Source organism: Neoarius graeffei, chromosome 2, assembly GCF_027579695.1.
Source record: "Neoarius graeffei isolate fNeoGra1 chromosome 2, fNeoGra1.pri, whole genome shotgun sequence".
Classification (NCBI taxonomy): domain Eukaryota; kingdom Metazoa; phylum Chordata; class Actinopteri; order Siluriformes; family Ariidae; genus Neoarius; species Neoarius graeffei.
Genome location: NC_083570.1, coordinates 31,685,889 through 31,698,068, shown reverse-complemented (window position 1 = coordinate 31,698,068; position 12,180 = coordinate 31,685,889). Strand labels below are relative to the sequence as shown.

Genomic DNA, 12,180 nt, shown 5'->3' with positions numbered 1-12,180 from the left:
GCACCTTTGATCTAAAGGTGGGGCTATTAAATATTAGATCTCTTACATCTAAAGCGCAAATGGCTAATGAACTCATTACTGATCAGGAGTTTAATGTACTTTGTTTAACTGAAACATAGATTAAGCCAAATGAATATATAGCATTAAATGAAGCGAGTCCTCCTGGATACAGTTATATACACCAGCCTCATCTAACTGGCAGAGGAGGAGGCGTTGCGGTTATTTATAATGATTATCTAGGTGTAACACAAAAACCTGGTTATAAATTTAATACATTTGAAGTTCTTCATAATGTATGTAGCCTCGAAAAATAAGTCTACCCAATTAATTTCGTTACTTATTATTTACAGGCCCCCGGGGCCATATTCTGAGTTTCTTTCTGAATTTGCAGATTTTCTCTCAGACCTGGTTATTTCCTTAGACAAAGCTTTAGTTGTCTGAGATTTTAATATTCACTTCGATAACCCAGAAGATCCTTTGAAAACAGCGTTTGTGTCTATCTTAGATTCAGTAGGGATTAATCAGAATGTCACAGGACCGACCCATAATGGTGGTCACACCCTCGATCTAATACTAACATTCGGGTTAAACGTAGAAAATAGTCATACTTCCACAGTCTGAAGTTCTCAGATCATTATCTCATCTCATTCAAAATATGTCTGAGTAATAATACATGCACCTCACCATGCTACTGTATTAAACATACATTCACGTCAACTACTGCACAGAGCTTTACAAATGATCTCCCAGAGTTATCAACTTTGACTGGGTCACTGTCAGCCCCTGCAGAACTTGATCAGGCAACTGAATGCTTAGAGTCAACATTCCACCATACCTTAGATAATGTAGCTCCTCTTAAAAGGAAAATGGTCAGAGACAAAAAAAAATTAGCACCCTGGTATAATGATGACACTCACACTTTAAAACAGACCACTCGAAAACTGGAACGTAAATTGCGTCAAACAAAATTGGTAGTGTTCAAATTAGAGTGGAAGGAGAGCTTCCTGAAGTACAGAAAAGCTCTTGGTGCTGCTAGATCAACATCTCTCCTCCCTAATAGAAGATAACAAAAATAATCCTAGATCCCTATTTAATACTGTAGCTAAATTAACCAGGAATAAGTCCACTATAGACACATGCACACCTGCAGTATGTAGTAGCATCGATTTCATGAATTTTTTTAATGACAAAATTGAGAATATCCGACAAAAAATTCAAACTATTAATTTAAGGTCAGACAATGTAAGTGACCCTGTAGTTAACAATATAACTATCAGATCATCAATTAGAATGTTTTATTCCCCTAAAAGAAACTGAATTACTTTCATTAATCTCGGCATCAAAGGCCTCAACTTGTGTACTAGATCCCTTACCTACACGTCTATTCAAAGAGATAATACCTGAAGTAATTGAACTGCTTCTAAAAATAATAAATTCTTCTCTTACGATTAGCTATGTACCCAAATCCTTTAAACTAGCAGTTATCAAACCCCTGATTAAAAACCTGACCTTGATCCCTGTCAGCTGTCCAATTATCAGCCAATGGAGCACTTGCATGTGACGTCACATCCGCTCCAGATTGTAGACAAACGCCATCTTGGCGGTCAAGCGCCATATTTCCGCCGCCTTTCCGACGCTGACTTTCATTTTTTTTTTGCCGAAATATTCAAAAATTACCATGCCACAATGCCGGATACTTGCATGGCATATAAATGCCACAACAGGAGAGGTCAGAAAACAGGAAGAAAGTTTCATAGGCTGCCACAAGGCATGGGTACCGACTGGAAGGAGCGATCACTGGCACCTGTGCAGTGACCATTTCATCTCAGGTTCGTCATGTATTTATTTCAGTATATCCATGTGGTTATTTGCAGCATAAGTTTATGACTTGCTCTAATAAAAAAATTCCGGGAAGTGGGAGCCTGAGAAAAGAGGGTTGGGGCGGGGGGGTGGATTGGGTCTTTAGCGGTGTGGTATGAAAAAAAAACAGTAAAGAACTTATAAGAATTTACCACTGTCTTAGTAGTAAATCCTTATAAATATAAGGATCAATCCTTATAAGGACTTATAAATAAATATATGCCATGTATGATTTACTCCTGAAAGTGGCGCTTTTTGCATTATCCTCATACAGATTTCAGTATTGCTAATTAAGGTAAAAACTAAGGAAATTAAACTGGACAAATACGTTTTTATTTCATTAAGCAGGTTTACCATATATACAGTAATAGTGATAGACTACTGATACTTGATCTAACTGATAATATAAAATATTCAACCATAATCGGCTGGTCAGTGCTATGCTAGATACTACTGATATATCTAGCATCAGTTAAGTGACTTACCCGGCCAATGACGATAGCTTTTTTCTTCTTTACAAGATGCCACATCTTAGGGGGGCTGACAAATCCTGAATTTCTGTAGAGATAACTCTCCAGAGATTTATAAGCATGCAGTGCTTCACCACTGAACAGCGAAGGAAAGTTGATGAGGTAATTCTACACGTCCGGGTATTCCACCTCCGGCAGTTCAAGATCCACTGACACGGTCGTGAAAACTCCGTCCGGAAAGCCATAAGGGTCACAAATCTGTAGACCGTTTATTTTAGACATATATCTAATTATCTGTGCATTAGAAAAATGAGCCGTGTAGTCCATCGGTTGAAAGTGATCCATTCTGTACACGAGTGCAGCAGTATTCAGCTGTGTTGTTGCCCGACAAGATGGCATCTGTGTACTTTCCGGTCACGTGACTGCAAGATCTCTATATCAAACCTCCCCTTTATCTCCAAGATCCTTGAAAAAGCTGTAGCACAGCAGTTATGCTTATATTTACATAGGAATAACATCCATGAAATGTATCAGTCAGGATTTAGACCTCATCATAGCACAGAGACAGCTCTGGTTAAAGTAGTAAATAACCTGCTGCTGGCATCTGATCAGGGCTGTTTCTCGCTGCTTGTTTTGCTTGACCTTAGTGCAGCATTTGATACCATTGATCATTCCATTCTTCTGGATAGACTAGAAAATGTTGTGGGAGTTAAGGGAATGGCCCTCTCCTGGCTCAGCTCTTATTTAACTGATCGCTATCAGTATGTTGATATAAATGATGATATTTCTAGACGTACTGAGGTAAAGTTTGGTGTTCCACAAGGTTCTGTCTTGGGTCCACTGCTTTTTTCTTTATATACATTACCTCTGGGTGATATTATTCGTCAACACTGTATTAGTTCCACTGTTATGCTGATGACACACAGTTGTATGTTTCTGCAAAACCTGATGAGAGACACCAGCTTAATAGAACTGAGGAATGTGTGAAGGACATTAGACACTGGATGCTTATTAACTTCCTTCTGCTTAACTCTGACAAGATTGAAGTACTTGTACTCGGACCACATGCAGCTAGAAGTAAGTTTTCTGATTCCACAGTAACTCTGGATGGCCTTTCTGTTTCTTCACATGCAGCAGTAAAAGTCCTCGGAGTGATTATTGACCCCAGTCTTTCATTCGAAACTCACATTGATAACATCACCTGGATAGCTTTCTTTCATCTCAGAAATATTGCTAAGATAAGAAATGTAATGTTACTACATGACGCGGAAAAACTAGTTCATGCTTTTGTTACCTCCAGGTTGGATTATTGTAATGCCTTACTGTCTGAATGTTTCAATAAGTGCATAAACAAGCTCCAGTTAGTTCAAAATGCAGCAGCAAGAGTCCTTACTAGAACTAGAAAATATGACCACATCACTCCTGTCTTATCCACACTGCATTGGTTCCCAATCAAATTACGTATCGATTATAAAGTACAGGTAGTCGTCGACTTATGACCTATGCGACTTTACGACCGTCAGGTTATGACTGGCAAGTGTTTCCCAGCTGAGCTAGCTGAGCGTACGACAGTTTCCGCCCCAGCTCCCGGCAGCGCCTCCTGCCGCATACAACAGTTTCCACCTCAGCTCCAGGCACATGCACAGTCTCTCTCGCACTCCCTTGCGCACTCCGTCATACAGTTTCTGCCCCAGCTCCCGGCAGCTCCTCTCGCCACATACAACAGTTTCCGCCCCAGCTCCAGGCACATGCGCAGTCTCTCTCGCACTCCCTTGCGCACTCCATCATACAGTTTCTGCCCCAGCTCCTGGTTTATGAAACAAGCAAATGCTCCCGCCAGCCCGAGCGCTGCAACAGCTGATGACGTAGACGACCCACAGCCAAGCACCAGTGATGCCAGCAGTCACTAAATTTTGTATTTTGCTATGTTTTACATTTGTATTTTGGTACGTTTCAAACTAAAATGTTTTTATTTTTCACACCTGTATTTCGTATTTTTTGTTTTGCACATATTAAACGAATTGTACTGTACGCAGTGTAGTATGCAGTGTTTGACTTAAACCAAATAATGAGCCACGGTAATGAAATAAGAAAATGTTGATAAAATAAGACTTTAAGATGATTACAATATCATTACACATCACAACATACTTACGTTCATTTAATATAGGCCGACTTACGACCAGATCGGTTTACGACCGGTCAGTCGTAACCAAACGCAGTCGTAAGTCGATGACTACCTGTACTACTATTGACCTTTAAAAGCACTGAATGGTCTCGCACCACAGTACCCGAGTGAACTTCTGCTCCTCTATGACCTGCCACGCCTACTTAGATCAAAAGGTGCAGGCTATCTGCTGGCACCTCGTATAGTGAAGGCTACATCAAGTGGCAGAGCCTTTTCTTACAAAGCCCCACAGTTATGGAACAGCCTTCCAGGTAGTGTTCGGGAGTCAGACACAGTCTCAGTGTTTAAGTCTAGGCTGAAAACATATCTGTTTAGTCAAGCCTTTTGTTCATGGTGTTTATGAGGTAAAGGAGTAGATCTGGAGGGTCCTCAGACAGAGTGTTTTGGTAAACTGGGATGTATGGATGCTGTCAGTCCCCACTCACTTGCGTTTGTTGATGGTGTAGTGGCTGGCTGCTTTATGTCTCGGGGCTCCCTCGTGCCTGTGTTACCTTCTGGCTCTCCCCTTTTAGTTATGCTGTCATAGTTAGTTGCCGGAGTCCCTGCTTGTACTCAGTCCAATATGTATACTGTTCCTACTTATTCAGGTGACATTGGGCATACCCAACAACCCGTGTTCCCCCCCCCGCCCCGCATATCTGTCCCTCTGAGTTACTTGTCAGTCCTGGGATCGAGATGCTGACCTCTTCTGCTCCTTGGACCTTCCTGATCCATCCTAGTGCCCTGTGTCTGGTTGGAGTCTCATCGCATCACTCATGTGGAAGGCGGCCCCATGTGGACAGTTGGGGGTCACGCCTGGAGGACGCTCTGGACAGTGGTACTTTTGTGGCTGGGGACTGCAGTTGACTTGCTAACTTTAGGACTGCAGTTGTCATGAATGGTTTTGCACTCGGGTTTGTCGGTGGGAGGGTTTATAGTATCAACGAAGCTGACTTTATGTTAGGACTGTTAAATGTTAGTCATGTTGTCTGTTGTTGCCCGGATGGGGATGGGTCCCCTTTTGAGTCTGGTTCCTCTCGAGGTTTCATGTCGTCTGAGGGAGTTTTTCCTTGCCACCATCGCCACAGGCTTGCTCATTGGGGATAGATTAGGGATAAAATTAGCTCATATTTTAAGTCGTTCAAATTCTGTAAAGCTGCTTTGCGACAATGTTTATTGTTAAAAGCGCTATACAAATACACTTGACTTGACTTTGGGAAGGTATGTCCTCCTGCATCTGTCCAGGAATGCCCTTGCTGTTCTTAGCACCTTGATCTACATACTGATTCCTCAATAATGCTCAGTGTTGATGATGTGATGTGATGTGATGATATGAAACAAAAGGCACAAATTACCATATATACAGATATCCTTCATTTTCACTGGAGTTATAGAAGTGTTCACAAGATTTTACAGCATAATCAGCATGACACTGAGAAGCATGATGCTTAGTATGAAATACCATGAGCACCTACGAACTTTTTTGCTGATGTGGTCAGGCTTCAAAGCAGACATCTTAGCAGCTTTTTAGCCTTAAATCATACAGCTGTACTGAATGGGATTACTTGCACCATAATTATAGAGATGACTGTAGCAGCAGCAGTAAGACAGCACTCCAAGTACTGGTTTTAAAAGCATTTCTATATACATAGGTTTTAAGAACTTTCTTGAAACTAAAGTGACAAGGTGTATTTTTGAGCTCTTCTACAGGGTCTGCAACACAGCCTGTTACTCATCTGCTACTGAGTAATCTGCTGGCCTGCCAGACCTGCCAACTGTTACATATTTGGCATAGGAGCTCTGCAAAAACACTGGTGTGTGTTAGTATTTAGAGAGTTAATGGGTTAATGTTAAGGTGCACTGCATTATGGGTCTTGCTGTTTGGCACTGCGAGTCTTCATGAGCTGCAGAGAGAGAGACTGCGTCTCTCACAAGCCTGAACATTTTTCTTATGTTTTGTCTGTGGAAGTAAAAACGAGTGGAATAAACGCCACCCATTTAGCAGTGCACTGCTCTGCTGCTCTCAGAGAACAAGGGATCCTTCTGACCCTGGTGTGGAGGCAAAAATAAGGAAAGGTAACAAACACTCAAAAGTACAACAAAAGAGCAGCCTTTACCTTCATAATAAAGCAGGAGATGAGTCTCTTATCGCAGAGAATACACCTCCCCTATTCTGTTTAAGCCTGAAATTATGGAAATGTTTTTCCTTTTTTTTGGGGGGGGGGGGGGGGGGGGGGGTTCTGTGCAATTAAATCATTTATTATTATTTATTAATATTCTGAAATGGAAAATAGTGACCAAGAACAGAAAATTAATATCGCACAAATCTACTTCCAACATTTTAACTAAAAGCCTTGGGCCCAAAGGGTCACCGGTTCGTTTGCTATGCCTTCTGATGATCTCACTAAATCTACTGTCGTATGTCCCAATGAAACATACCAGTTCGGTTACAGGAAACAAACCCTCTTAGAACACCGCTCAACTAAGCAAATTAGTAGACCAGAACTAACTATTGTACAATTAGAGTCACCATTTGCAAGGACTGTCATAACATCATTTTAAAACACACTAAGATATTCAGCTGCTCAAAAGCCAGTCCCCCCAGGATTTCGCGGGCCATTTTGTGATTGTTGCGGGCTAAAATGTCTGATGTTGCAGGGGTTTTTCCAAAAAATTGCGATGAAAGTTGCGGTGTTTTTTAGGTTTTTGTTGCAATTACATTGCGGGAGGAAGTGAAAGCTGCGAGAAATTGTTGCGATTTTCTCTTTTTGTGATTAAAATTGAGTGATATGTTAAATATTAAGTTATTACTGAAAAACTATTGATTAAAAAAACAAAAAGACACTGAGAAATGGTCCTATAAACAACTTTACCAATATAAAAGATTACCAGGACTACAAAAATGCAGAAAAATAGGCTTTACTTATCCAAATGCACCTGTTGGTTCAAAAGTTAAAGTGCATAGAACCTCACAGCACAACATGAAGTTACCTTAAAATATAATATAAATGCCTCAGCTTTCATGTAAGAAAAAAAACTATTAATACTAGTACTGTGTGCAGGCAATCTCTCCTGAAGACTAAATTAAACAATAATTATAAACTAATAAAATAAATGACTCAGGCTTCATAGAAGAAAAAAAAAACAATTTGAACAGAATCTCACAGTATGATGTTGAAGCTGCCTCAACAATGGAAAATAAAATACCATTTTGGCAAAAATGTTGGCATCCATTAATTTCTTGTATTAAGTAAAAAAATAATGGAAAGTGCACACAGTCCTTCACTGTAAACATAACACTTTCAGTAATAGAATTTAAGCCTATGTAAACACTGACGCGCACATGCTACTTCTCTTGAACGTATACACGGAAGTAAGGCGGAAGGTAGTTTGTCGACGTCACCTCAAGACAACGCCAACGATTGGTCAAATTTGCAGGAAAGTTGCGGTGATTGGATATAATTGCAACACCACCCTGAATTCGCGGGGATTGGTTGAATTTGCGTTGATGTTGCAAATCGCAACATCGCGAAATCCTGGAGGGTCTGAAAAGCTGGATTACAGCTCTTTAATACAAATACACAGGTGATCATAAGAAATCGTGCGCACTGATAATCCGATTTTCTTGACCAATTTCTCGATAATGACTTCAAGCAACTTGGCAAAATGGCAGCCAATTGTTTTGTCACCATAAGTGAGGAAGAATTACAAATTATGAAAAAAAATGCTGTTTGTAAAAGCACTAAAGATGCTATGAAGTTTGGTCTAAACTATTCAAAGGTAAAGTGGAACTGTGATTTATCTATTTCAAAACAAAAGTATTTTATGTGACTCGACATAGATAAGTGACAAGTCTGTGCACACGCCTTTATTACATTAGCATGCTGCTTTTGAAGTCTGAAAACTTATTTATTTTTAAAAACAAATCGCCTGTATATTTATACTAAAACAATTATCCGCCTCAGGCTCAATGAATATCGATAATAATAATTATTTGGTGTAAATAATAATAATTATTATTTTGGCCATTTTGATTGGCTGAGCAAACTGCAAATAACTGCCTACAAATAAAGGTCTGCTCATGTGCAGTTACATGGCTCAAATTCTTCTATCATTTGACCCGTTCTACAAACTTTATAATCAGTATTTTTAAAAAATTTGAATGATAAAACAATTACTGAACTCAGTTTTCACAAAATATGGTGATTTGTTAGTGTCTGCCTTCGGCATGGATAAATTAACTGTTTGCTGGTTAGCGCTGTCGCCTCACAGCAAGAAGGTCCGGGTTCGAGCCCCATGGCCGGCAAAGGCCTTTCTGTGCAGAGTTTGCATGTTCTCCCCGTGTCCGTGTGGGTTTCCTCCGGGTGCTCTGGTTTCCCCCACAGTCCAAAGACATGCAGGTTAGGTTAACTGGTGACTCTAAATTGACCGTAGGTGTGAGTGTGAATGGTTGTCTGTGTCTATGTGTCAGCCCTGTGATGACCTGGCGACTTGTCCAGGGTGTACCCCGCCTTTTGCCCGTAGTCAGCTGGGATAGGCTCCAGCTTGCCACGAACAAAATCACGATAATTCTGGGCAGCACGTGGTGTAAGTGGTTAGCACAGTCACCTCACAGCAAGAAGGTTCTGGGTTCAAGCCCAGCAACCAACGGGGGCCTTTCTGTGTGGAGTTTGCATGTTCTCCCCATGTCAACGTGGATTTCTTCCGGGTGCTCTGGTTTCCCCCACAGTTCAAAAGACATGCAGTGAGGTTAATATGGGATGGCCTTGGGCTGAGGTGCCCTTGAGCAAGGCACCTAAAGGCCTCTGCATGCTCTTGCAACAAGGCTTTCGCAGACAGTTGTAATTTATCGTTGAGCGGGGAGTAATAGGCGTGCGCGATGTTATTCACCGCTACAACGCAAGGGGGCGCGAAGTCGCGAAATCGCTAGGAGTAGTTGGTGGGTGTGGTTAGTGGAGTGTTTATCCTCCGGTTACTTATAATGACTAGAACTGGAGTCGTATAGATGTACGTACTTTCTCACTTCCTCGATCAACCGCTCTTCGTGCTGCTCCATCTTCGCTCGTGTTTTTAAAAATTGCGGTCGTGAAAACAAACCACACCGGGAAAGTAGGGAAGCGGAAGTGCGTGTACAGCGGATGTAGAGTGGACCAATCAGAGCCCTCTTGTCTGCGACGCTGTCTGCGAGGCTTCTGCGGTGGTCACAATTTTTGGGAGGTGCGCGCAGAGCGTCTGCGAAGGTGGGGGGGCTACGCAGACGCTATCTGCGACACCGTCTGCGAGGACTGCGTTGTCAGCATAAATTGGCCTTAACTCCCAACTGCTCCACGGGCGCCATGAGCATGGCTGCCCACTACTCTGGGTATGTGTGTGTTCACTGCTTCAGATGGGTTAAATGCAGAGAAGAATTTCACAAGTGTGTGATCAATAAAGTTGTGCTTACTTTCTTTCAACCTCGTCCAACAATTTATCATCATTCACCGATATTCGCCCGACTTTGAAGAATAATTGTTAAACATGATGCAACTTCTCTGGCAATGATTCATAAGGAGTTATCAGGAAGTGGCCGTGCGTTGGGGGCGTGGCTATAAAACGACTGACAAGATGCTAATTGAAAATGTAAACAAACGTTCCGGACAGGATGTCAGGTTTCGAAAGTGGGTTCCCCCCAGCTAAGGGAATACATTTGTTCTCTCATATACTCTCTATTACTTTTTATCATTTCCATACAGTTTTCTATATTATATGTAGAAGGAAGACGTGAAAAATATTGACTACTGCTCCTTTAAAGCGCCATCTCAGCAGAATAAAAACCTTGTGTGGTATGTTAACTTGAAAAAGAAACAAGTGGAAACACGTCAGAAAGTTGAAAAGACTAAAGCACAAAAAGATGCACATTGTGGGAGTGGGTTGTGTTTTTACAGGTTACACATTGGATTTCTTAAACGCAAGGACTGAGCCATATGAAGAAAATATATATTTCTCTGTCTCTCTCTCTTCCAATTGGAATATTTACCTTCCATGAGTCGACAAACTTTCACCACAAAAACTGCAGGCGCTTCACACAGTCCTCGGCTTTCTTTCTCCTTTAAAATGTAGCGGGTTTCACTGTAGCGGGTTTCACTGTAGCATTAAGCTTGAAAATCTTCTCTGATCACATTTATCAACACTTCCTCAGAACAATGACGAGTACGACAAGGACTCAAGACGATTCATAAATCGTTACCTGGATCTTTGTTGCCAGAAATAATCACAGTTGAAGTGGTTGTTGTTGATGATGATGGTAGTGCTTTCCTTTTCTGTCCACCTTCCCGGTGAGCTCCACAAGAAGTAGTAATTTTTTTAAAAAAAGGAAAAGATTTCGGTTATTTTCTCGCATTAAAAAGCCACTCTGTGCTAATGTTGCTGAGAGGGACTCAGATTGAGAACACGTAGGCCTGACCACATTCCCCACTGCCCTGTGATTGGCTCAATACAGCAGCTGTATTTTCACGCTGCTCCACACGGGAAAGTTTCCATTCCCATCCACTGGAGGAGTGACCGTGGTTACCTTGCGACGCCCTCTTCCTTCCTTCCTCACTCACTCTCTTTCTTTCTCAAGTCTACTCTGCAGTCCTCCCCTCCTCCTGGAACAGGGAGACACAGGAGAAGCAGCTAATCACAGGCACAGCTCTGACTGGGTGCAGACCTCTGTGATCCCGCCTCCTCAAGCACATTCCCATTGGCTTCAGAACGCTGTAGCAGGATGACGTCAAGTGATCTGAGGATGTGAAAATCAGGAAGTGGTCTCGGATCCACGGGTTTATTTGTAGTTGTGTTTTTCTGTGCTGTAGAGCATGTCTGTCTTCAAAAGTAATTAAATTAAAAATACTCTAAAGAGCAGTAAACTGTGATAAATGAAACTAAGTGGATATTTAGTGAGATGATGGTTTGCTTAAAAAAATGAGTGCAGTTTTGTAAGGAGGTGAGCTGTAGGTTTTACTGAGCATCTTACAGAAGCAGCCACAGTTCTACCGGATACTTTTTTCTTTCTCAGTTTTATTTATGCTTAAACACAAATAGAAACAATGACAAACTCGAAGTAGTATCATTCAAGTACAGTCTGTCCAAAATCAATTACTTTGCACACAAAGTCTTTTTTTTTTTTTAGATAAGCATCATGCTCATCTACATTCTTTTCTACCACAATTGCTGGGTTTCAGTCACATGACTTTTCTTAGCGTTTTTACCGGAAGTGAAATAGTTGGTGGTCTAAACGGCTGCAGTAGTGCAAACAACTAGCGATAACTTATTAGAGTACGCTCGTAATCTAGAAGCCACTGCTGACTTAGATATCTTGTTCATCTCATTATCTCTAGCTGCTTTATCCTGTTCTACAGGGACGCAGGCAAGCTGGAGCCTATCCCAGCTGACTACGGGCAAAAGGCGGGGTACACCCTGGACAAGTCGCCAGGTCATCACAGGGCTGACACATAGACACAGACAACCATTCACACTCACATTCACACCTACGGTTAATTTAGAGTCACCAGTTAACCTAACCTGCATGTCTTTGGACTGTGGGGGAAACCGGAGGAAACCCACGGGGAGAACATGCAAACTCCACACAGAAAGGCCCTCGCCGGCCACGGGGCTCGAACCCGGACCTTCTTGCTGTGAGGCGACAGCACTAACCACTACACC

At 41.8% G+C, this 12,180-nt stretch overlaps 1 protein-coding gene across 3 annotated transcripts in view; it reads right to left on the bottom strand.

Moving 5' to 3' along the window:
- The window catches only part of disp1 (dispatched homolog 1 (Drosophila)), a 168,507-nt gene extending 157,343 nt beyond the window's left edge, over window positions 1-11,164 (bottom strand). For 2 of the 3 annotated variants that reach the window (XM_060914088.1, XM_060914090.1), the window contains exon 1: window positions 10,724-11,164. The gene's annotated coding sequence lies outside the window, so the exon portion shown is untranslated. The other variant, XM_060914089.1, reaches the window with a different exon arrangement.
- Between the last annotated feature and the right edge of the window lie 1,016 nt (window positions 11,165-12,180).